The sequence below is a fragment of the Pseudonaja textilis genome, chromosome 3, assembly GCF_049901715.1.
Source record: "Pseudonaja textilis isolate UNSWEBS1 chromosome 3, rPseTex1.2, whole genome shotgun sequence".
Lineage (NCBI taxonomy): Eukaryota > Metazoa > Chordata > Lepidosauria > Squamata > Elapidae > Pseudonaja > Pseudonaja textilis.
Genome location: NC_141992.1, coordinates 166,106,479 through 166,133,727, shown reverse-complemented (window position 1 = coordinate 166,133,727; position 27,249 = coordinate 166,106,479). Strand labels below are relative to the sequence as shown.

Sequence of the window (27,249 nt, the reverse complement as noted above, 5' to 3'; positions counted from 1 at the left end):
GTGCAGTAATGTTTATGAGCAGAAAGTCTTAAACATGTTGAAGATAAAATTAACTTTGTAAAACTAGTTCACTCTATAAATTCTCTCTTCTCATGGAATAGCTTTTCCCGGCCTGATACCTCCAGATGCAATGGAATTACATTTCCCAGATTCTCAGTCATTGTTTCAACTCATTGTGTTGTACTTTACTAATGAATTGTGTGAATTATAATCCTGGTAAATATCACTATGACACAGTCTGTATACATTAAAAGCCAATGGGCCAAATTTCACAGGCAAAATAATCCTAAAAGAATTATAACATTCCATATAGGCAGTTTCTGCTAGATTGTGCATAAAAGGATCTCTCCCGAATCAGATTTTTGGGTGGAGACATCAAATTATGATTACAACAAATGCAGAATGCACACTATTAGTGCTTTTGTTACAAATGAATGTAATAGTGATAAATATAGAAAGGTGTGGTACATTAATTAGATTATAAAGGCACGGATCAGTTTTAGGAAACAAGATAAAATGACACTGATTTTTTTCCATCTATAGGAAATTATAAACATACGTTATATCTTTAAATATAAATATGTGGTACATCCCAAATTGTGAGAGAGTCAGATAGGTACCTCTTAAATGAACTAATTTTTTCCTGTATTACATTGTTATATAGATGGCTATGTCTGCTGAGCACAGAAGGAGCATCTTAATTCAACACATTCATTTATTTATACATTAGTATATAGTTATAAGAGTTTATACCTGGTTTCTGGAGGCCATAAGGTTAACAAAACTGATACTGCAGTACGTATCTATTTACTATAATAATGTTATATCTTGGAAAAAAATATAAATGGTTTTTGTGAATAATTTTTCACTTCGTTACTGAAAAAACAAGCATCAGCCCATTTTAGCTGCTTCCTTGTTCATGCAAGTAATTTCTCTTTCTTCCCAAGACTTGGGTCAGTTTTATTTAATCAGATTACAAGATCTCCCCCCGTTCTCCTATATGAAATGCATTATCTTACAAACTGAAAAGGTTCCTCCAATGCCATTTTATTTATAAAGGCGGAAAGAAAAGAATAGCCATTTAATCATGCTGTGCAGTAACTCAGCCTGAGAGTTTTTAGAGCTATAATCCTTTTTCTCTTCAATCTTCCAGAAAGAAAGTGTTAAATCATAAACATGTAAGCCCTGGTTGTTCCTATCAATGAGCAGGAAACACTTGTTTTACAATGGGACCGTTAAGAATTAAGTAAAATGCAGAACATATAAACTTTGGATTTTCATGACTCTAAAACATCAGTGTTTCAAACTTATTAAAACACTTCCTTTATATCTCTTAAATGTATATAGGTATCTCATCTCATCTATTCAACTTTCAATTGTACTCTGAAGCCAATTTATAAAACAGAAACTTTGAACATAGTTACACAAGGATGTTCATATACATTTAAATTGCACACATATCTAAATAGGTGTGCTTGGCTTGCATTTCTCTTCATTTTTCCATATTTTTTTAGATCCTTTCCCTGTCTCCTTTCTTCATTCATGCTTCTGAAAAAAATATATGAATATGTCTAGATCTGAATAGTAATTAAGGATTTTAATAAAATGAACCTAGTATGCTAAAGATATTCAGCCTTCAGTGACTTTTGTTTTTTTATAAATGGAAATATATCCACACATTGTATCCAATCAATTCCGCCTAATTCTGAAAATTCACCCCTCTGATAATACTTTATATCAAATTTGTTATAGCCACCCACTCCATTAGGGATAGGGTGACTTATGGAATCTAAAAGATAATACAGCAATTTTATAAAATTAAATACACCTGTTCAAGTAGCCTGGATGAAAATAATAAAAACAATCAAAATAATAAGCAAAAAATATGTTTGGAACCCCAATAGATCAATAAACCCATTCACTGGTAACAGAAGTAGGTTTAAGGGCTTTCTGGAACCCTGAAGAGTGGTTGCCATAACCATTCTGGTGAAATCAAGATAGTCTTTTCAATAGCTGCCCCTTCACTGTGGAATCCTTGGACCCTGGTATTAAGATGCCAAAACCCTTCTGACATTTAAAAAAGCCTAGCATGGTATATAAAACCAGCATGTTCATTTTGTGATGTCCTAAAGGCATTATTTTGGAGGGCAAAGTAAGACCAATAACATACAGATAAAATGGCTGCTCTGTTTTTATAATCTTATATTCTTCCCTTTATTTTATTAAAAAAGTTCTAACAATATGTCTTGAAAGCCTACATCCAGTTAAAAATGCTAAGTAATTCATTTAATTCTCTTTTCTTATTCTTGCTAAGTATCTCAGGAAACTTGTATCAGAGTAAGCATTTTTGTTAAAGCAAAATAGATGGAAGGAACCTTTTTTCTCAAGTCTGTTTTTATTTCCATGGGTTTTTTTTAATTGAACTGCATACTGGAAGATTGTTAAAAAGAAGAGATCATACACAGATAACAGATAACAGATAATCAGAGTTGGAAGGCACCTTGTAGGTCATCTAGTCCAACCCCTGCTGCCCAAGTGGGAGACCCTACACCATTTCTGACAAATGGCAGTCCAATCTCTTCTTGAAGGTCTCAAGTGATGACGCTCTCACAACTTCCAAGGGCAAGCTGTTCCATTGGTTGATTGTTCTCACTGTCAGAAAGTTTCTCCTTATTTCCAGGTTAAATCTCTCCTTGTTCAGTTTCCATCCATTATTCCTTGTCTGTCCTACAGGCGCTTTAGAAAATAGCTTGACCCCTTCCTCTCTGTGGCAGCCCCTCAAGTATTGGATGATTGTTATCATATCTCCCCTGGTCCTTCTCTTTACTACACTAGCCAAGCCCAGTTCCTGCAACCGTTCGTTGTATGTTTTAGCCTCCAGTCCCCTAATCATCCTGGTTGCTCTTCTCTGTACTTTTTCTAGTGTCTCAACGTCTTTTTTATAATGTGTGATCAAAACAGGATGCAGTACTCTAGGTGTGGTCTTACTAAGGATTTATAGTGATATTAGTACCTCCCTTGATCTTGATTGTATCCCTTTGTTAATACAATTTAGGATTGCATTAGCTTTTTTGGCTGCTGCACACTGCTGGCTCATATTTAGCTGGTTGTCCAATAAGATTCCAAGATCCCTCTCAGTTACTGCTATTGAGCCTGGTTTCACCCAGTCTATATGTGTACTTTTGGTTTTTGTTGTCTAAGTGTAGGACTTTACTTTTCTCTACATTGAATTTCATTTTGTTAGATATGGCCCAGTGTTCTAGTCTGTCAAGATCCATCTGGATCTTGAGCCTATCTTCTTGGGTTTTAGCTATTCCTGTCAGCTTAGTATCATCTGCAAATTTGTAAGTTCCCCTTCTATTCTCTCATCTAAGTCATTAATGAAGATATTGAAGAGTACTGGGCCTAAGACGGAACCTTGTGGCACCCCACTGCTTACTTCCCTCCATGTAGACTTAAGGACTACTCTTTGAATATGGTTTGCCAGCCAGTTGTGAGTCCATCTAGTGGTGGTGCTATCTATTCCACTTCTTTCTAGCTTACTAAGAAGTAGGTTGTGGTTTACTTTGTCGAATGCCTTGCTGAAATCTAAATATACTGTATTATGTCTACAGTATTTTGCTGGTCTACTAATTTAGTCACTGTGTTGAAGAATGAAATAAGATTGATTTGGCATGATCTGTTCTTAACAAACCCGTGCTTACTGCTAGTTATTACTTTACTTGTTTCTAGATGTTGGCAGATTTGGTTTTTTATTATCTTTTCCAGTATCTTCCCAAGTATTGATGTTAGGCTGATTGGTCTATAGTTTCCTGGGTCTGTTTTTTTCTCCTTTTTTGAAGATGGGAACCACATCAGCTCTTTTCAAGTCCTCTGGTAGTTCCCCGGTTCTCCAGGATTTTTGAAAGATATGGTGCAGTGGTTCTGAGATGACCTCTGCCAGCTCCTTTGAAACTCTGGGATGTAATCCATCAGGCCCCAGTGATTTGTTTTCATCAAGATCAGACAGGTGTTCTCTTCCTATTTTTTTGCTTATTTTAACTTTATTTCTGGTCTGTCTTTTACAGTTATGTTTTTGGTGGGTTGAGCTACAGTTTCTTTTTGCGTGAATGCAAAGAATGAGTTAAGCAGTTCTGCTTTCTCTCTGTTGCCTATTACTTCCTTGCTGTCTTCTCTCTTTAGTGGACCGACTGTTTCCTTGATTTTTTTCTTGTTATTTATATGTTGGAAGAAACTTTTTTTTATTATCTTTGACTTTTGTTGCAAGTCTTTGTTCATTGTGAACCTTTGCTAGCCTGACTTCGTCTTTGCAGATTCTGGCTATCTGCTGATAATCTGCCTTACTTGTATGTCCTTCTTTCCATTTTTTGTACTTGTCCTTCTTGGATTTCTTGTTTTTCTTTCTCAGTGGTATTGTGCTGGTCTGGACTTCTATGATCATACTTTTTAGAGTTTCCCAAGATTCTAGAGTTGTTTTCCCCTTTAGGATTTTCATCCATGGAATCTTGCCCAAGTTCTCTCTGAGTTTACTGAAATCAGCTCTTTTAAAATCCAAGAGTCTGGTGTCATTATGTTCTGTTGCTTGTGTTTGTGTTATGTTGAATTCTAGTATGACATGGTCACTCTCACCCAAGGTTCCTGCAGTTTCGACTCCCTCTATCACTTCTTCTCTGTTTGTAAGAATTAAGTCCAATATGGCTATCCCTCTAGTTTCACCCTCTACTTTTTGGACAACAAAGTTGTCAGCTAGGTTGGTTAGGAACATTTGATTTCTCACTTGGTGCAGAATTAGTTTTCCAATTGATATCAGGATAATTGAAGTCTCCCATTACTATTGTTGTGTATTTCCTGCATATGTTTGTTAGTTGGCTGGCAAAAAGGACATCTATTTTTTCTGCTTGATTGGGTGGCCTATAATATACACCTATGGCCATGTCATTTTTTTTTCTTTTATATTGACACTTTAACCTCCTGTTCCAGGTTGGATATACAATATAGGAGCAGCATTTCTAACATATCTTCTACTTAAAATCTGTAAGACCTATCATTTCATTTCAATCATATCATTTCAAGAATTAGACAGAGCCCTAAGAACCCATAAACCAGCCTCCCTTCCTTGTTTTAGGGAAGATTTGGTTTTTTTAAAAAATAGGCAGGAAAATGTAGGAGAGAAGAATCCAGCAAACAGTAGTAGAAGGGAAAGACTTTTTTTTTTGTTTAGATGTAAGCTCCATTGTATTAAATGGTAATTTCTTTGATGCATATAGGATTAAGTTATCAACTTACTGCATAACAGAAAAGGTTGGGTGCAAAACAATAGGAATATTCTGCACAATTTAGTAAAAACCCCAATCTGCTTACCATCTACTTGCTTTCCTGATTAATCTGAGTATGTTGGCTCATTTTTTAAAGCAAAAAATAACACTATCACCTCACTGCATAATCAATAAGCCAACTTCTTCAGTAGCTACATCCAAAATTCCTCACTGTCTAGTAAAAGGTACATAAATTCCTGAGTGTGGGGTGTGGAGAGAACTAAATGAAGCTATATAAATTGCAGTCTAGTAGAGATTTATTCTATTCCCTCAGAAACAATCTTGGAGGCCCACTGCCTCTCTCAAGTAGACACTGCAGATTGCTAGCTTTGTTGAATGTATGCTACAAGGGACCCTCCCTCACCAGACTTGGGAACAACCTGTACTTACCTGCACATCTATGCCTGAAGATGTGACCTCTGCTGCTAATGAATAGCATTGTCTCATGCACAGGCATCTTTAATTAGCTTTCTTCACATTTATGTTGATCCTATAATTAATCTATTGTTTATGAATGTTGTATAATTACATAAATTTTTATTATGTTAGACATTGCATTGGAGACATACTATGAATTATTACTACTGTACTATATTACTAAAAACTGCAAATATAAAATTAGTATTGTTGCTGTTCATTGAATCTCTTTCTGCTGAGCTTTAATTAGTATGATTTTAGAACTGGGCATGGTTATGTTTTTTGATCGCAGTGTATCAACTATTTGCATTAATGTGAACAGTTTTTAAAGATAATGATTTTATGTTAGTTTGGAAAGTTGGTGATGAATAAATTAATAATGAATACATAAACATTTGGTTTGTGTTGAGATCCCTTCTGCCTGACTGCTCCAGAAGAAACTGTATCATTATATCTATATAAAGAAATATTATTTCAACCCCTGTCACTCATATATACACTTGTTCAGTGAAAGGCAATGCTGATGATCAAGGAATTCAGAGACAAACCCAGTGAAAAAATTCAAGGAACTGCAAATGTTTCTTTTTGGAGATGACTTAGAATAGATACAAGTTACAAGAAAACTATGACTGCTTTAAAAAAAATCCCAATAATAAAAGCAAAACTGATGAAAGGTGATTGTTTCCCCTTCATTAGATACAAAGAAAGACTAATAGCCATCTGTTAGGGATGTTTTCATTCATATTATTGAATGAGACAATATTTTAGATTTGATGCTATAGTCCAGGACTGTCAAACTCCAGGTCCACAGGCTGCACGTGTCATGCGCTGGCCATGCCCATGCCCATATAGTGAAGAGGAAAAAAGTCCAAATATGTCACGTGATACCACCAAAATGAAATAAGTTTGATACCCCTGCTGTAGTCTAAATAGCCACCTCTATGATTCTAAGTTTGGCCACAAAAGAAAGAGCCACTGTGCTGCCGTATAGGCTACTCCCATGAATTAATCTGTTCATCTAGGTGCCCTAATCCTTACTCCAAGATTAACATACCAGCAATTAAATAAACAATACACCGATTAAGGAATGCCAAACAAGCCAACAGTAAATAGCCCAACCAAACCTTTAAGACCCTCTCTCCATCAACAGGGACAGGGCAAGATACCAAAATATAAACTGAGAGCAAACCCCACTCTTTACTAATACTGATTATGTTACCTGGTTTGGATAATGAAACTTTTGCAAGAAAACAGCCACCTTCAGAGAACAACAACGACCTCTCATTTCAACCCTGAGCTACAAATATTCTCCTTTATTGGTACAACAGACTTTACCTACTTATTACTACTAACTTATTACTACTACTACTTTATCCTATTCATTAAAATAAGGAAAAATCCTTATTATAAAAGCTGTCTATTCCCCTGAATTAGTCTATAAAATTGAGGGTTTTGTTGTGACTTAAAATCTGACTACCTTTAAAAAAAAACCTCCAAATCAGATTGATTCCTTTTTTTCCTAAGTGTTTGGTAACATGTATGTGCTTTACTGAAGGGACAATATTAGTATGCAGCATAAGGGTTAGAATTACAATCATGCTCTGCTCATTAGTTCAGTTCCCCACATATTTCTATATACTTCTTTTCAATCTTCTATATGAAATTTAATCGATAGGCTCAGACTTATAAGAACTAAAAGTGAGCAAGAAGAGGTAGCATTCTTGGAAATATGCCAAAATAGACAAACCTTTAGGGATTCTATTTGTTAATTTCCAATATGTCCTGACCCTATCACGTCTCCTACTTGAGGTTGCTGCTTATTTGTTTCCTTATTCAAATATATGGGGACTTAAGTGGGGAGATGTAGCATTAGTTAGAAGTAGTAAAGCTATAGTATCAATGAACAGACAGCTGGGATAGTAGAAAACATAACTGCCCTTTAGAAAGGAAGGGTAGTAAGGACATTTTACTTGAGGGCCCTTCGAAATCTGGAATTAATATTGAGAATAATCATTTTCTGTGCCATAAAGAACTTTCACAAATAGTGCTTTTGTAACAAGATATCTAGCCATCAATAATAAAAACTAGAAAATCTGTATTTTCTTAAATAAATTTCATGGTAGAAAAAAAAAGATTGAAAGTGTTCCTATAGCATTTCTTTTAAATCTGCACATATAGAAGTCTGAATGAATGAACTCATATAGTACATATTGTAGTTTCAATGCAGCCTTTCATAAATTATACTGACATATTTTGCTTTGTTCTCTAATATATTATGAAAGATGTCCTCTCCTCTAACATATAATTACTGAAAAATTCAAAAGGTGAAAGGGTAGAGTTGAAAATTAAAGACCTTTTGATCTCTTCCATCCATTAGTCTTCCACAAAATAAAAATAGCTTCAATTATAGCAGAATCTTTCAAAAATGTATGCAAATTGCAATACAGAATCATCTGATCTTATTAGAACATCTATGGAGAAACTTATAGCCCCACATTTCCAAAAAGTTGGGAACTGAAGTTAGAAGGCAATGTTTTTATATAAAACACTAGTGCTTTGGATCAGCCTCATGGTGGAGATCAAGTTTCTTGCTGGTTTTTAGTAAAACATTAAGGATCAAACTATTTTGTATAGTACTTTCTTAAGTTTATATATAAACTTTTACTCCTTTTTACTCTTTTTGCCCATTTCCTCCCCTTATTGTTTATAAATAAATGTTTATTTTTATATAAATTAAAAGGATTTTTCTTTACACTTTTTTTTTGCATTTTGTTCAGAATTTTAATCAGAGCATGGATGTTTAAATGGTTTTATATTCTATGTATACCACTGACAGTAATTTTGACTATAGTGGTAAAGAAATTAATAAATTTAGGCAGTATACTGGCTCAGAAATTTTGTGCTACTAGTGGGATATGCATTCCTCACAACAAAACTATGTGATCGGACTATGCAGGCTTTACTTCTTTCGTCATTTCCCTTCCCATCCACCTTTCCTTTCCTCTTTTCCCTTCCTTTCCTTTCCTTCCTTTCTCCTTTCCCTTCCCTTCCTCTTTTCCTTTCCTTCTTTCCTCCTTCCCTTTCTTTCTGTCCTCCTTTCCTTCTTTCTTTCTGTCTTCCTTTCCTTTCCTCCTTTCCCTTGCTTTTCTTTCCTTCTTTATTCCTTTCTTTTTCCTTCCCTTCCTCCTTTCCTTTTCTTCTTTCCTCTTTTCCTTTCCTTTCTCCTTTCCATTTCTTTCCAATTTGTCTACCTATCTTATCTATCTTATCTATCTATCTATCTATCTATCTATCTATCTATCTATCTATCTATCTATCTATCTATCTATCTATCTATCTATCTATCTATCTATCTATCTATCTCTCCAGCAAAAGTGTTGTAAAATACAATCCTGCAACTGCTGTCCCAAAGGTGTTTTTTTCAGGAGGCAACTGGACTTTCTGGTTTATCTTTGAAGATGTTTTGCTTCTCATCCAAGGAGCTTTTTCAGCTCTGACTGGATGGTGAGTAATAAAAATACTACAACCTTTGATGCCAAAGTAGCTTCCTATTTGGAAGTGTAGTTTCATCGTTTTAGAGAATCGTTGAGGCAATATGGAGGTTTGTCTGTATTCTCGGGTCACCTGAGTTGTGAAGATGGCTGTGTCATTACTAAGGTCACGGAACGTGAGGTGACGGAATGTGAGGCAACTGGCAGTTGGAACAGAGTTCTTTTCAGGTGGGGAGGGGGAGTAGAACTCCTTAGCATCAGAGCATGTTAATTACTGTATTAAGAAATACTAATGATCTGATGGTCCTTTCGAAAAATCCTTTCTTAGCAAGCACCTAGAAGCCAAGAGGAACATAGGTGCCAAATTTCAGGTTTGTAGGCTTCACAGTTCTGGAGATTTCGTGATGCTGCGTGAGTGGTATTTCACTTTTATTTAGAGAGAGATTTCATTGTCATCAATTAACAAGAATCTGACCAGTGGAAACTTTGATTATGCAACAACCTGAAAAGGAAGTCAACTTACTCCGCATTATATTCCATGCAGAAATTAGTACATAGCTATATAATCTTCTTTGCCTGTTTTACAATAATGGCATTGTTTGCATTCTGAACTTAAGTCTTAATCAACTCGAATTTGCCACTATATTGCTGCATTGTTTGGTTTGATACTGATGTGGTAAATTGTTTCTATTTTGGATTTAAGCCAGAAAAGAGATTTCATTCTCTAGATTTTTTCCATGTTTTGAATATGTAGTGGTAATCCAAATGATGCTATTGAGTTTCATTTATATTAGAGAGCTTGAAATACAACAGGATAATATTACTGAAAATTAAAGCAAGCGGTTGACCAAGACATATTCTTCTTCTACTTGTATTTATGGAGGAAACAAAAAGTGGTAACTTAGCAAAGCTCTATATTTATAAAGGAACTTCCTTTAAAAACATTATTTGAAAAGTTTGATTCAAGTACATTTAAGTAACAATAGCAGTTGTCCATTAAAGTGAAGGAAAAAAAATAAATTGGATGTGAAGGACAGAAAAATCTTCTGGTAATAGTTTCTAGGTGTTCTAGAAAGATTTAGCTTTCCATCACATTTTATTTATGTGATTACAATTTGGGATTTTTATCCTATCATTAGAGTGATCATAAATGTACTTGTTTTTTATGCCTATTAATCAATTTATTAGAGTTTCCCCTTGTCCTCTTTAATTTTCAATTATTTATAAAACCTTTGGCTTTTTAAAATTAGACAATAATAGGATATTATCAATGTGCTGTTGTAGTGGGCACTAAATACATGCTTTCTATGCAAGACATTTTGAGGATTTTATTTGGAAAAAGATCTAATCTGCTTTCTCTAAGATTAAAAAAAAATCAACAAATCAGTGTCAAAAGTTGGATTTTACAATTTGCTTAAACTGTAGAAAATGCTTGGAATGGATTTCCTTCTCTATCTTAAAATATGTTGAATTATAACTAAATGCATAGATATGATTGTATTGGATATAAATCAGTTAAATTTACCTTTGAGCCTCTGGAGTAAGATTAATGTAATCCAATTGTATATAGCATTTAGAGTAATGTACACCTTCAAGGAACATAGATGTTAATTTCATTTAGATATTTAATACACAGCAATAAACTATTGAGAAAAAGTTTATAGAAGGACAAGGCCTCTCAATTTACTTTGGCTAAATTGCCTTATGACAATGGTGGCTCATTTAGGTTTATCAATGGGTTTTTATTATGGAATGAAGGCATATTGCTTCCTTTGGGCTCATTTAAAAAGCCAATGTGTGACTCCTTTCAAGTTCTGGAAAGTTTGTGGGTGAGATTTCAGAAGAAAAGTCTGATTTTTTCCAGCTTTGGAAGTTACTAAAAATTTATTTATTAATTGGGATGTAGTTAATCTTTGACCCACATTCACATAAGATAACAACATCATGGAATAATCCTAACTTGAAGACAGAGGAAGTGAAAATGTTTTATTTGGAAATCTTGGACTAAGCAAAGGATTAACACCTTGAATTAATTATTTAGTACGAGCTATTTTAAGAATCTTGAGACATTATAGTTTAAATATAATCTCTTTGAACCATTGCTTGACACTACATACAATTAAAACATATGCTACCAAAACAATATGGCCCAGATGTTTTAGCAGCTACAGAAGCTATTTGGATGCTAAACATTCTGTATCAAAAGTAAAATTAAAAATTCCATACAAAACTAAAAATATGACACAGACTAATATTGGAAAATATATATTTGTGGTAAGAAATCAGAGTATGCAGTCTTGAAAAATTTACGGACCCAATTTTTCAGAAGTGCTAAGCACAGTTTTAATTACCTAGGAATGAAGCTTCATCACACACAAAATGGAGGGCCACACGAGGTCCTCCTGAGCTCCATTTTTGCTGTCCGAGGGTTGCAGAGGCCACTGCAGCCTCCCAAGCTCCGTTTTCACTGACAGAGCCCTTTGGCCACCACAGATGCTCCTGACATGAGTGATGTCGAGCTGGCTATGCCCACCCTGGCCATGCCCTCCTGGCCCCTAAGGTCAAACGCAACCCTGATGTGGCCCTCAATGAAATAAGAGTTTGACACACCTGAGCTAATACTTTGGGGGGAAAGTATATAGCTCAGTAAAGGATTAAATATTCTCACATTATTAATGCTGAGAAATTTCAAATTCTATTTATCAAAAATTAAATGATATCATTCAATAATAAATTCAGTTTACCACAAGAGTTTAAGATGGCTGTCCAATACACTTGTGTTTCAAAATTCCAAAAACATTTTTAGTACGGCCACTCTAAATTCTGTGTAGCACATAATGACTTTGTTCAGTTTCATATGTTACAAATTTGCTTAATTATTCACAGTGCCTCATAGTACAGGAACTTCCAGAAGAACATGGCATTCATATATTAGAATATATTGGCTAGACTCTAGCTAGACAAGGTTTAAAAAAAAAGACCAAAGTTCTATCAAGTTATAGAGACTTTTAAAAATAAACCTACTTCCCATTCACAAGTGCCTGAAGTTATTTTCTCTATGAAGCAATTGGTAATGGTAATACTTTTCTGTGTATTGAATAAATTGATACATAAAGTGTGGTCTCAATTAATAAACACTTTCTATATGAATAATTACTTGATTGTAGATGAGGTACAAACTATGTTTGTATAAAACAACTCACCAAATCAGCTGCTACGAAAAATATTTTCTACATCCACCAGCAAGGCATAGTCATAGATGGTCAGTAAAATGGGAAGCAATCGCATCTGATCAATTCCCAGCCATTGCCAAGAGGGCCAAGATGCTGTTATTTCTGAGAGATTTTTTTAAAATGTTTGCCTAAAGTATTAAAAAACCCCACAATTTAGTGCTTCAACTAAGAATATCACTAGTACAGATAGCCTTCTAGTAGAGCTCTGCCAGCTCTCTGCTCCTTTCTCTGCTCCAATCCAGAGTTCTGTAATTGGCTGCAGAGACCTTTCCTGAAGTCTTAACTAGGGCTTACTGCGGGGGTAAGGTTTATATTGACTGCACATGTAAAAATCAAGCTAGGGGTTACTTTTGAGATAGGTTTTATTTTCAGGGAAACACATTTATAAACTTAAGACACAGTTACAAATTATTTGCTTGATATTTTCCATTGGCATTTTCAACAAAACGTTTTAAATACTAAAAAAGTCAGCACTATAAAACATATAAGGATAAATCAAAAATAAATAAGTCTTTCATGGACATGAAAATTATAGAAAGCCAAGCTATTCCATTTGAACCAAAGTATACTAAAGTGTTGGACCTGCAGTACAGAAAGTTCTCAGACCCAGCTACAAATCTTCACTTTTCCTATGAATTTATTAGGCTTATTACAGATAGTTCTCGACATACAACCATTCATTTAGTGATCATTCAAAGTTACAATTGCACTGAAAAAAGTGACTAATGGCAATTTTTCAGTCTTATAACCGTTGCAGCATCCCCATAGTCACATGATCAAAATCCAGATGTTTGGCAACTGGTTCATATTTACAACAGTTACAGAGTCCTTGAGCCATGTGTTTACCTTTGCTACCTTCCAACAAACAAAATCAATGGGGAAGCCAGATTCATTTAACAGCCATGTTGCACCTTAACAACTGCAGTGATTCACTTAACAACTGTGGCAAGAAAGGTCAGGAAATGGGGCAAAACTCACTTAATTATCTAACTTAGGAACAAAAATTTTGGGCTTAATTGTGATTGTATATTGAGAACTACTGGTATTCTATCAGTCTCAGTCCCCAATTACTCCGCAAGTGTTTCTGACTCCATCAAGCATGGCTGCTGTTATATGGAGAAATGAAGGATATTCTTTTCACGAAAATCATTAATTAATCTAACCTTGCACTGTTGATAGTAACTGACAGCAGCTTTATAGTTTCTGGCAGGCCCTTTCCCCACCCTTAGATTGGGATTTACTGCAGGCAATTTACCGAGGTCCAGCTCTTAAAATACAATATGATACTGGAGGTAAAATACTTTGAACTAATGCAAAATTTGTAGTCCAGTTGGCTCAAAAGTTTAACTTGTAATTTTATTGTTAAAAAATAAATAAATATAAGGGACTGGCAGCCATATTAATTTCATAAAAGTTCCTCTTCCATAATGTGTGCAGTTCTATCAGAATATGACAACTTGGCTTTCAGTTGCATGCTGACAGAAAAACAAATAAATGCTATGGCAGGTATTCTTGTGTGTTTCCATAAGATCTGAAAGTTTCTTCTGAAATTGAAAGCATGCATTAAACCAACTTTCCTCAGTATGGATTCACTTAGATTAATTAAAACTGCCATTTTTATGTTAACATAATAATAGTGGAACATTTGCAATATATTTGAGGTCTAAATAGTAAGAAACTAATTCATTCAATGAGAGAATAGCCTTAAACCAATGTATTAATAACCACTTATTATTTAATATTGAAGGAGTGGCTACACCAATATTTCCCCAACTAACTTTAGCTTTTTTTTATAGCATTGTTTAACTGGAAGCTTTTCACTTGAAGAGGAAAAACTAATTGTGCATCCTAGTCAGGTCATACAGTATTCCACAGCATCCTACGATTACAAAGTGCATGGAAAGTTTGGCCTAACCAGAATAAATCAATTTCTTAAAATAAAATTAAGAAAGCACCAACTTTGGCCACCCAAGAAGAGGATGCCTTAAGACAGCCTTTTCCAAGTTAGTGCCTTCCAGATGTTTTCTCATATCTTCAATGACCATTGCAAGCTTGTGTCCATCCTCTAACCATATGATTTTTCTCCACCCACTACTGTGAATAAATATAGCAATACGCAAAGTTGGTACTGTAATTTCATAAGTTGCCAGAATTTCTTAACATCAAATGAAAGGTACTTCCCAATATTCCGTAAGAAAATTGTTTGCATACCTCACCTGTAGTTTGAAAGAAACAAAACATCAACCTGCACTCTCCAGTGTGTAATTCAACTGTTGGAAGAAGAAAATTGTCCGTAAATAAGAGTTTTAATAATTATTTTTTTCATTACAGGATATTAGAGGGGAGCGGGTTGAAATCCTTCTATTTCAAGTGACTAAAAATATGATAAAATGGTAGAACTGCATATGCATACTATATACATATATATAGAGCATATGTTGGCCAGAAATCCACCCATATGAAAAAAACTAATTGGCAATTGGAGTAGCACAGTAACAGGTTATGTTCAAAATAGTCTATGCAGCTATTCCCAACAGAATTCATAGCCCATAAGTAATTGTGTTAAGAGACACAAAACAACAAATTTAAAATTCATTTACAGAGCAAAAAATTTTCAACATAAAATACAGTAGAATAAATCAGTCTCTGCAACTTTTCCAAAATTTAAATATGGTAACAAATTTCATTATCTTAATACTAATCTCAAACGCACTACTCTAATATCACCTCAGCATCTCTAAACATCTTGAAATAAATAGCAAAATGTCAAATATTGACTATCCTGCATAGAAAGATTAACATTGGAAAAGGCAACCTTCCAGACAATCTGGACATTTTGAGTTTGACACATAATAACCAATTTTGTTTTTGTGCCAATACAAATGAAATGTATTAGTATAATATGCTGTAAGAAATGAATACAAAACCACTGTAGCCACTGCAGTACAGAGGCTGGAATTTCTGGAAACTCTTATAGAACAGCACATTGCAGTAGTCCAATCTACATGTGAATAGGATAGCAGTTAAACCTTTATGAAAAAGGGCCAGCAGGCACGCATCAAAACTCCTAAACCAAGCCAGGTCCTCTACGGACTAACTCCTGTACCTAAATAATGATTCAGGACTTTCATGGTTGATTTGGCCTTTACAAGAACCAAAGAGAAAAAGCTAGGCATTCTCTGCATATAACCAACTCCAAATTGTCTATAAGCAGTGGTGTATTAACCATTAAGCAAACTACGGGGGCACCACAAAGTTGAGAATATGGCTTCATTTGTACAGTATGTACAATGTAGGGGGGCACCAAGATTTGTCAATGCTTAGGGCACCAGTGAGCCTTAATCCGCCACTGTCCATAGGTCCTGTCAGGCATTAAACTACTCAGTGAAAAAGCAGATCCTTTAAAGTTAAAGGAATGTGTATCCTTTCTTCTACTAGGATTGAGTATATACTCCAGATAATCATGTATCTATACATTAAAAATTAGCATTACAACGTACAACATTTAGACATTTCAGCATTGCAATACCAGTTTGTCTCTTCTCAAAAAAGAAATTGTTCCTATTATTAATTCAGTATTCTTTTAATTAAGTCTACCTTATTCATGGACTCATTTCAATTGCAGAGACTATTTGTGGGAAAGAAGGAAATTCTGCATCAGTTTTCTAGATTGATTATTTGCTTAATATATTTCAATGAATTATTATTTCAAAGTTGTGTTAACACAACTTTAATACTTTACTATTAATAATAATAGTAACTTAGCAAGGGACATAAGAACAAAAAATGTTGAGTGTGGGATATTTGTTGAAAGGTGACTTAAAAATCAACTAATAAGTACTGCCTTTTCAAGTTTTAAGGATGGCAAAGATGACCATCTATTTATGTAAGAAACCAACCAGGCATATAAGAGATTATGTGGTTTGATCATACTGCAGGTATAACATAATTTGAAATATAAATTGGGAGAGATTTCGTTACAAAACAAATAACTGTAGAAGAGGTGTTTTCTTCTGAAAAGCAAGAGAAAAGAATAAATACCCTCCATCTGTCCTGGTCCTGTTCATTGCCACATTTTTCAAGGTGGATCTTTTGCATTTTTGTTCTTTGCTGTATGTCTACTTTGTCCTTCTTTACTACAGCTGAGGAAAGTGGGTCTTAATTTGTAAGCCACCTCAAATCCATGTCACAAAAAACAGACTTTCATCTCAATACCTGTTTTAGCCAGCCAATTCATTTTAACCAAAATGTTTTTCCCATGCTGGACACCTCTTTAAAGAGCTGCTTCATCAATGTTTTAACAGAAGCAAAGCACTTTTTCAAATGTTCACATAGACTAATTAATGAATGCAGAGCTGTACAATTACACCTTGGCAATTGCTTTCCATAATAATTGGAATGGAGAATTTACATTTATAATGAATTTGGGTCTGAGTAATCTTCAATACCCCGGGGCAACTGAAAAGGTATGACAATTTCAAGAAAACATGGACCTTTCTGTATTAAAATGTGTTGAATTCAATTCTGTTATTATAAAAAAAACAGATTGAATTGTAAAAAAAAGATTTGAAGAAGAATCCAAACTTTGTTTTTCTTTGCTCAAGTTTATATTTGGGACAATATGTACACTGAGAGCTTATGCAATGAAGATAAATTCCTTGTGTGTCCAATTACATTTGGCCAATAAAGAATTCAATTCAATTTCAATTCAATATTACTCCCCTTTATATGACCCTGTAATCCCTGATTATTAACTGGGATGTTAACTGAAGAAAAGAAGTGGCTAATAATTTGCTGGTTTGTTTCTTTAAAACACATCCCTTTAGGATAAAAAAAAAGTATTTGTTAATGTGAAATACCTATTTTTGTGGTTATTGCTTAAGATATTAGATGCATCTGTAGACTTTCTTCTTTAGGAATAATGCATAATTATTCATAATACATAAGAATAATAATGTAATAGGACATGCAGTAATTAATGCCAGAAATTTGCTATGGGTAGGACATCCTTCTCAGTGATTCAGAAGCAAGAGAAGATGAGCAACTACTCCATTAGAGATTTAGAGAGGATATTAATAAGTACAACTCATAAGCATTTTGTAACAGATTCATTCCTACAGGATACATACTATAGATCTGTGCTGTCTGACAGGGTTCATACCTCAAAGGAAGTCCCACATCAGACTTACCATCCTGATTTTCAATCTATTTTTCTTTCACCTGTGCACTCCAATTATGGGGTCATTATATGTAGTAGAAAGAGGAACATCAGTATTCACCTGTCTTGCCTTATACGAAATCATGCAAACTGGGCAAACAGAAAATAAATAATTCTGCTATATAAATTTATCTTAGTGACTCCAAAATTTGGAACCAATCTTGACATCCCATTTTTTTGAGTGATTATTTCATGAGTATCTAATATTTTTGAGCAGCAAAGTGTTTTAAGGTACTTTATCCACAATGTGTAGCCAGATAGTATACAAATAATATACAAGCATACTATAGTTGTCAGGTTTCCAAGTGATGAAATCCATTTAAAAAGAAAAGAACAAAGTCCATCTTCAAAAAAGATTTATTTTATTTAGCAAAGCATCAAATTGGCAAAGTCCATGGTAATTCCGGATCTGACACAACCCAAAATTACCCCACAATATTACAAGTTAAAAATAACCCCCAAAGTCACATTCTCCAATAGAAAACACTCTCTTTATCTCCACTCCTCCCCGCTTAGGAATGTGGCAAGCCCAAAATCCTTCCCCCCATGACTGCCATAGAGAAAGTAAAAAGAATATATACTAAGACTAACTAAAATGGCTATACTTATGTCAATTTCAGGTTTGACAATAGTAGTATTCTTTTTTGTCCTGTTCTGAAAGTGGAAATAATGTTCTTTATCAAAGATGTAGAAAGCTTAACTGGCTTTCTTCATCAGAAAGTCAATAAATTTTAGTAAGCTTGGAAGCATGTTGTTCCTCCAGAAATTATAAAAATTAGTTATTTTAAAAAATTGTAAAATTATAATCAACACATTAATCCACCAATATATTGCATACAGACTCTCCAGAAAATTTGGCATTGCATTATACATTATTTGGTAGTATATTAAACCACCCAGATGCTACAATTAAATTATTCTAAAACTGTATATGGAAATGTTATATTACAATAATGAGATGAACTTCTAATGATATTATAAATGTATGAGATGAGGTTTACTTGACAAAAACTGCAATAGTACTATTTCTGAGATGAGCTGTATCTTGCTAGATCAGGGGTATCAAACTTGTATCATCACAGCTTTGTCATGTGACATATCAGAACTTTTTTCCCCTTTGCTAAATGGGCGGGGACGGAGTCAGCAATAACTTATCCAGTCTGCAGGCCATGAGTTTGACACCCCTGAGCTAGATGAACATTTACAGCAAGTTTAGGCAACCTGATGTTAATTAGGTGCAATGGACTAGAATTCCAGTAATCCAAAACTATTGACCAGTATAACTGAGTTTATAAGAACTGTATCCTAAAGCAGGGGTCGCCAACCTTTTGGACCTCAGGGACCACCAAACTCATAATTTTAAATCCCAGGGACCACTAACCGGTTCTGTGGGTGTGGCCTAATTTGTGGGTGTGGCTTGGTGGTCATGTGACTGGCTGGGAATGGCTAGTATGTAAATATTATAAATATTTATATAAATATTGAATTTTTTATAAAAAAAGAGCAACTTTTACCCAAAATCAAGCAAAGCCGGGAGGCAGATTGAGTTGCTCGCAGAATCACAGATTCATTCAGAGATCTATCTATCTGCCATCGGCTACCTGCCACATAAAATTTGCTTGCCATGAGTCAGTCCTTCAGGGAGTTTCAGCTGTGCTTAAACGCAGAACCAAAGATCTAAAGACTAGCTAGAAAGCAAGAAATGCAACCATTTCCTACTTCCTAGCTAATCTAAATATCCTGGCATAGCAGAACAGCTGATGGTCGGAAAAAGGAAAAATAGAAATTTGGCAGGCAAGTTTGCTGGGTAAGGAGTGAGTGGGTGAGGAGGATTCCTGCAGGCCATGTGGGTGGCACAGCCTTGTGTTTCTGTGCAGCCTGGATTAATTGCTTTGGGGAGGTGCTCTGGGGGTGAGATTTCTCTGTGGCCCACCAAAATTTTCTTGGGGATCGCTGTCCTAAAGTATCTTTAAGATATGGCAGTACTTCTTGGACAGTTCTTAAATAGGCAACATCCTAAATGCAAAATGATCTCTAGTGATTTATTACACACTAAATTCAGCATTCCAAACAGAGTGATAATTAATAGAACTATATATTTCACTTACCTTTACTAAATGCTTTCAGGGCCTACTCTATATTAGGCAAGGAGAGTTTTTATACCTTAAATCAAACTGTGGGGCAAGTCACCTGATACCAATGAGGCTTATTTTCAAGTAAATTTGCACAATGATAAGGTAGGTAATATGCATCTCACTGTATAATTAGTTGTGACCCTACCATAGCCCAACTTTATCCTTTATTTATTTATTAAATGTATATGCCACTCATCTCACTCTGAAAAATGACTTCTAAACTAAGCTAGCATGAAGAGTATTGGGAAGTGCCCAGCCTGGTAGGGAAGAAGGATCAATCACAAAGTTAATGTGGAGATACTGCACAACTGCAAAAGAGCTTGGATAAACATCACCCCTCCCCCAAGTTCCTGGAATCCTTATCTAATTGTTCTCAAGAGGCTGCCAGGTCAGGGAAATTCCTGTATTATAAGCAGAACATAATAAAATAGTTAGCTTGAACTCTGCAAGTGTGGGTCAGGTAGTTCATGTCTGACAAATAGGCAGTAAATGTGATTTACAATCCTTAATTGGTAACTCTTAGCTTGAGAGTTTTTAATAAATTTCAATCTCATAGAAACATACTAAAGAAAAGAGATTCTATATTTCCTTGCACAAAATAAGAAAGGACCATGTCAAGTCAACCTCCCTGCTATTTTCAGATACGTAAATTAAAGATCCTTGAAAGCTGTCAGCATTTGCTTGAACATATTTCCAATGGATGGCAGCTCATCACCTCAACTATCTTCTTTGGTAAATGGTAAAAAGTAGCTGTTGAACTATTTTTTTACTGTTAGGAAGCACTTACAAAGCACAGTGATTTCTTATTAGTAGGCAGAGTATTGTAAAAGAAGTTACTGTTGAAATATGAAGTATTAATGTTTTTACCAATCAAAAACAGTTTCTCAACACAACCAATTTATAATACTGGGTTGTGAAGGTTTTGAACTGATTTTGTAATTAAAGGGAGGCGTGGAAAATGCAGGCGACTGTTAACATCAGTAAGTTTATTAAGAATCATGCTCACAAGGAACATCTCATTCATGCAGTTTTAAGCTTTTAATCAATTTCAACTATTACGGTATAACATTAGTGAAATGTCCTCACCCCACCACAAAGCCCTTTTTTTTAGCAACCATCCCCATATAGTAACCTGTGTGTGTGTGTGTGTGTGTGTGTGTGTGTGTGTGTGTGTGAGAGAGAGAGAGAGAGAGAGAGAGAGAGAGAGAGAGAGAGAGAGAGAGAGAGAGAGAGAGAGAGAATATAAACGCATGAAAATTCTGTGGCTGATCTAATCTATCTGGAAAAAGCTGGTCTGTAGATTATTGTTGTATTTTCCTCCATTGAAACAAGGGACATTATGAGCAAACAGCACATGAGCAAAGGCCAGCAAATGCAGGTATTTTGACCTACCTTGAATAACAACATTAACCTATCTTCTTGGATTCCTTTAACCTGCTTATAGCATTTTGACTAAACATCAGGGATGATGATGTTGCTTCTACTATAGTCAAAGAACAAAGCTAGCTCTTACAGCAGAGTATACAGTAAATCCAAGGATAAATTGTTGGGTATCAAGAAGTCATCCTTTTATTTTCCAAACCATGAGAAATCAGAACAAATAATCCAGTTTAATATGGTAATAATATAACAGGATCCAGTATCTTACAAGCAGACTTGCATGAGCATGATGGATTTTTAATCTGCCTAACACTTCACATTGTCAACATCCATTCTGGAAAGATGAAAGAACATCTGCAGATTCTGAGAGTGGATGGGAGCTGAAATCAACTTGCCTAGTTTCACTAGCAAAAGCACATAACTGGACAACAACCAATACATCTATTTACCACCCAGTAATAACATAAGAAAGCAAAATATGATCTGCCTAGATAACTATTTGAGTGTTACTCTGCAAGTTTCAAAACATTGATAATAACGTCTTTAAAATCCTTTGTAATAGAAGATTTAGTGAGAACAGTATTTGAAAATGATTCAAAAACCATTATTCCCATGGCTGACTAACTTCCTTTGAGAGCTTTGGTTTATAATACCTTCCATATTTGAAAACACTAAGCCACTTCATTTAAATGTATTTCATGGTATCTTTTCATTGATTCCTGTTCTGAGTGAAAACCATAATTTGATATAATTATTCTCCCAATATATGCTGCTATTTCAAAGGAACCAATAATTTCTTTTCAAGTTCTCTGGGGCAACTCAGACACTTGGCAAGATGAGATGACATGCCTGCATCATTGGTTTAGCACATTTTAAAAATATGCTTTAAAAAGTATAGATTATTCAGCAAGAACTGCATGAGCTAATAAAAAGTTCAAATCACAAAAATATCAAGCAACATATGATGAATAGAGCAGACTCATCTACCTTGACAATGAAGTGCCAAAAGGAGAAATGTCCTGCCAAGTAATAAACTAATACATAATTAGTGAGTGTACATCAAAGTACCTTGTGCCTCAAGGAAGTTACTGCATTGCCATTTGCCTGACATTAAGGTGGGAGAGAGAGGGGAGAAATGAGCTGGATTAAAGCAACTACCGGTACTACTATCTGGTTCAATTAAATTACATTTCTGAATCTAATCACAAGCGGAGGGTGCTAGACTATAAATCCTAAGCAAGTATATAAAAAGCATAAAAAAGCTTGTTTTAGTTCAATTCAACTCTTTCCAGACGTGCCTGTGATCACTCCATTACTCATATCCCATCATTCCTCAACCCAAGAAATTTGTCTTCACAGCACCAGTGTCAGCTATTTCTATTTAGTGTTGAGGAGGAAAGCAAACCTCATAAAGTCTGGAGAACTTTTACTTTTCATAGCCAGATGGCTATGATTTGATTAAGTATAAAGCTTCCTAATAATCTGGGGGGGGGGGGGACAGCTCAGTAGTCATGCCAATAGTTTGTCATTTCCAGACAGAAGTAGAAAAAAATCCTCCCTAAAAACCTCTCTAAAACATGCCAATACTGAGTCTGTGCTAAGCCTCCAATATACCATGCCATGGTTTACTAAGCAAACCACTATTGGTCAGGGTCACACCACAGTTCAAGCAACGTGTTTGGCCACAAACTACATTTTGTCTGAGCAAGTTATGTAAACCCAGCAATTTCCTATATTCTTAACTCATCTAAAACCATTTAATAAGCTTAGCGGTGTTTTGACACTTTTCTTGTCCAAATGTGACAGTTTAGCCATTCAGCATAAAAGCTTTTGACTCATCTGATATATTCAACTTTTCATTTAAAAAGGATCATACTTCAAAATTGAGAAAAAAGAAATTGAAATTGGAAGGTCTTTTTGCATACTGGCAACTTTGTCAGCCACAAGTGGTTCTCCCTAGCATTTGAGAATATTTTTTCCTTATTCTTCAAATAATGTAGTATTGCACCATCCTTTAAGGTCTTTGAATAGTTTTACAGCTGTTAAGTTACTAATGGGAACTTCATGTGTTTGTGCCCAGCATAAGTGCTGTCAGGAAGGAACCAAATGTCAACCAGAGGTATGCAGCAGTAGCCATAAATATTCTTTTGAACATTTACCATCTGGAACCCTAGATTACAGCTTGACAAAGAGCTGGACTAGCTTGAGGGCATTTTCCCTCCCCCTCTTTTAAAGAAGTCCCATCAGGTCAGCGATGTAAAAACATGGTTTCACATTCAATTTCTTCTACTGTGTCTTATCAAACAGAAATACAGCACTCAGTTTTCTGGAATTTGCAAAGAAAATGATAAGACTGCAATGATTGGCACATCTAGCATCAGATGAAATTCCTTATACTGCTTAAATTTGCATATTCTGTTATGCCAGGGGGGATTTTTCTAAGTTTGAACTTTATGCATTGTGCCAGCCTTGTGACCACATGCTGAACTGTAAGGTGTGGGTTCTGGCTTAAGTTTTGTTTGCACAATATGCTAGCCTTTAGTTAACTATGACTGGTGAATTAACAAAAAAAGTCAGTGACTCATAACTAGCCACATGGATCAACAAGGCAGTCATGTTTTAGCCTAGTGTTTTTTTGTAACCCAACCAAATACTTTTTTAAACAGAATGTTTTTTGCCAGACCATTTTTCAATAGATTTTTTTGTAAAAAAACCACGCCTTAAGCACATGCAGTAAGAGAATTACCTTTGCAATATATGACACAAGGTTAGGCTATAAACTTCAGCTGTCTGGAATACAGCTAGAAAGAAGTTACACTGCATCCGTGCACAAACTTCAGGCTGGTAATTTTACCATTCCTGCCCGCATTTTAACAATGTGGTTATCAAATTCTAAATCTGCACCAAACTTAGGCTGTTTGAAAACAACTTACTATGTTTCTGTATATCTCTCATTGATGCATGGATGCCATACATTTACAAATGATCTTCTTGTCAGTGTTAGTATCTAGGAAAGTTTATATCACATCTTTGAGTTGAGTGGAAAACTAAAAAATGTCATTAGTCATTTAACTCAACTAATTAGCAGTTTCTGATACAAACACAGACACATACTTCTAGAGGAGTTTTTTTTTTTAAGGATATTTTCTTGCAATGGCATGCATCAAAAATTAAAGCCAACAAATATATTTGTAAGGGGAGGCTGATATATCAAGTTTCACCTTCAAGCTGTATGGATTCTTTGATGTTTGGTCAAATGCCAGAATCACAAATCATTCAACAGACCCGTATCCCATAATCTAGCTGCCCCAATAATTTTTCAGAAAGTACACAAACTTTAGCATTTCATGCACAGCAAATTCGAGCTACAAAAGCACAGAGAAGTGAGAGCCTTTCTTCTGTATTCATGAGAAAATGCAGGAATTATATACATTCATCTTTTGGGGGAATTATTATTTAGCAACACATTAATAGTACACTGGCTTTCACATTCTCTACATGAATACCTACCCTAATTCTAACCTGTCCAATTAGCATCCCTGAGAATTCTACTTAAGTAGTTCTCTTCACCTCTTGAATCCTCTGCAACCGCCGGTTTAATGAGGTATTAGAACACCTGAAGTGAAACCATTGCATTACAAGACATCTAGTGAAAGTTCAGGTAACCAGGCATCTATGTCCAGTTAGGTTTCTGCTTCTTCTTTAATCACCACATTTTAAAAAAATCTTTCAAGTTTAATTAACACTTCAGATAGCTTGCTTAGAATCCACAAATAACTGCTAGATTTCAATGACTGTTATGATGATACTTAGTTTGCAGCCACTGCTAAAACTTTCACAAATAAACTTTCATAGGAATTACATCCCACCGCTGTGTCGCAACTGCGCGGGGAACTACTCCCAGCTGCGGGGCGGTTGCTGTCTTTAGCGTCTCCTTCCCTTCGCGTGGAAAATCCACGAGGAAACTGCCAAGACTCTGGCATTCCCTCCACCAGCCCTCTTTTTTTTTCTGTCTTACGGGGAACACTCTTACTCTCCCCCAAAGTCAAAGAACAAACAAACGCGCGCTGCTCTACTGCCAATTTCAACAGCCTTAAAATTCCCCTCTCTCCAAAAAGGCCCCTTTCCTGGAGAAATATAACTCCTGGGGATGACCCGGTTTGGAAAACTGCCTGCGTGCAGTCGGAAGACGTATCGCACCCCAGCAAAACCACTGGCGAAGTGAACTGCTCTTTCACCACCACCACCACCCCGGCCCCGCATCAGAAAGCTCAGAAAATTACACAGAGAGATCAACCGGGAAGCGTGTGCACGCGGGACATACACGCGTCGTCCACTCCCGCCCGCGGGCGCGAGAGCTTTCTTAATCGACGCCTTCCCTGGCCTGAGCTCGAATCGCGTCGCGGAGCGCGTTTGGTCTGCGGGGACAGGCAGGCACCCCAGGCTGCCCAACCTCCTCTGTTAGCTCCCCAGCGGCGGCACTGAGGCGGCGTTTGACAAGTGGACCACGCGCGCGTCCCATTCAAACAGGAAGGGGGGGAGAGAGACGGGAAGGAGATGAGGGAAGAAAAAGGGGGACTCGCTCGACGACTCCTGCGCCCCTTTACCTGGAGAGCATCTGCTGCTGTGTGCGGGAGGGGGGGAGAAAGGCGCCCTCTTTCGCGCCCCGGTCTTTTCCCCCCTCCCACCTTCCTAAGCGAGGGGAAACAAAAAGGCACCTTGGCTGATGAAGTTGGGAAGGGGAGACCACACAGCTCCGGGTCGGCAGCCTTCGGCTCCCCTAATCCCCACTCGAACGAGATGACACGCTAACCCCGACCATCTGTTGAAACACGTCCTCGACCCTCTTGGCGCGGCGCTGTGTCAAGACGCGGCTGCCCAATCGCCGGCGCTGGGTGGCTCCGGAGGCCAGGCGTGAGGGGTGGGGTGGGGTGGGGGGAGGACAGAGGGAAAGCGCGAGAGAAACAAAAACAGGCCGGCGATCGGAGCGCGCCCTCCGCCAAGTAACCTGAGAGTCGCCGCAAGAAAAAGGCGGCTGTTAAAAAGAAAGTGGGCGGGTTTTTTTTGGGGGGGGGGGAAGGTAGAGGGGAGGGGAAGGGAACCCGCCTCCTGCTGCCGGGGCGGTCGGCGGTGACGCGGTGGCGTCTCCCCACTTTTTGCATTCCCCGAGGATCTGCCGTGTTCGCTGCACGAGAGAAAGAGCGCGCGAAGTCCTCAGCGGCCGTGGGGAAGTGCGGAAAGTCCACTGAGAAAATGACCGGGGTGTGTGTGGGAGGCCGGCGGTCAGGGAAAACGTCCCTCTGGGGCAGGAAATGAAGAACTGGAGGAGAAGCTTGTCCCGCTGCTCTTTTGCACCAACCTGCGATATTAGTGTTATTACAAAATCCCAGTCCGCTTTCCCTGCATGAACGCGGGCGATGCATCCTGATCTTCCAAGAGAAAAGGCGGGGAGAATCAAAGTTGGCTCCCTGCCCCATATACAGGTGTAAATTCAACGCGATGCGCTCCCATCGGGACTGATTTCTGCAGTGGCATTCCTTTTTCGTAGGATAAGCGTTCCTGAAGTCAGTAGGGCTCGTTTTGGGGATCAGTTTACAATTACACCGTTGCTCTGTGCACTCATTGTACCACCAAGGGGCTTTATCTGACGGGGTGGTGGTGTCAACCAGTCGTAATTCCGGTACTTATTTAAAATTAAGCAAACAATATATCAGTTTGCTGTTGTGGTTAAGGCTAGAAATGGGGGGTGACTATATTTTAGTCTTCCTTGTGAAGAAAAGCTACCTATGTAATTTTGGAGCCATCTCTCTGTCTCTTACTTGAAGGCATACAATTGAAATAACGTTCAGGGAAAATTACTGTTGTGGATTCTTGTGTGGGATTGTGATATTTATTTGTAAAGCAGAACTAATCATCCTAATATACATTATAAAATATGTAAACCAATAGGATCTTTTTGACCTGCTTTCTAATGCTGTAACCTGATGTGGTCTTTTTTTTAAAAAAAAAAGGCTGTAGGATTTTTCTTACATTCCAAGGTGTCTTAACACTTAGGTTGAA

The 27,249-nt window shown here is 36.5% G+C and overlaps 1 protein-coding gene across 4 annotated transcripts in view; it reads right to left on the bottom strand.

Annotated features, from left to right (window-relative positions):
* SULF1 (sulfatase 1) overlaps positions 1-26,211 on the bottom strand; it is a 115,288-nt gene extending 89,077 nt beyond the window's left edge. For 2 of the 4 annotated variants that reach the window (XM_087931345.1, XM_087931349.1), the window contains exons 1-2: positions 25,908-26,028; positions 14,673-14,726 (exon numbers count right to left, since the gene is read on the bottom strand). The gene's annotated coding sequence lies outside the window, so the exon portion shown is untranslated. Of the gene's footprint in view, positions 1-14,667; positions 14,727-25,907 lie in introns of all 4 variants that reach the window. The other 2 variants (XM_087931346.1, XM_087931348.1) reach the window with 2 other exon arrangements.
* Between the last annotated feature and the right edge of the window lie 1,038 nt (positions 26,212-27,249).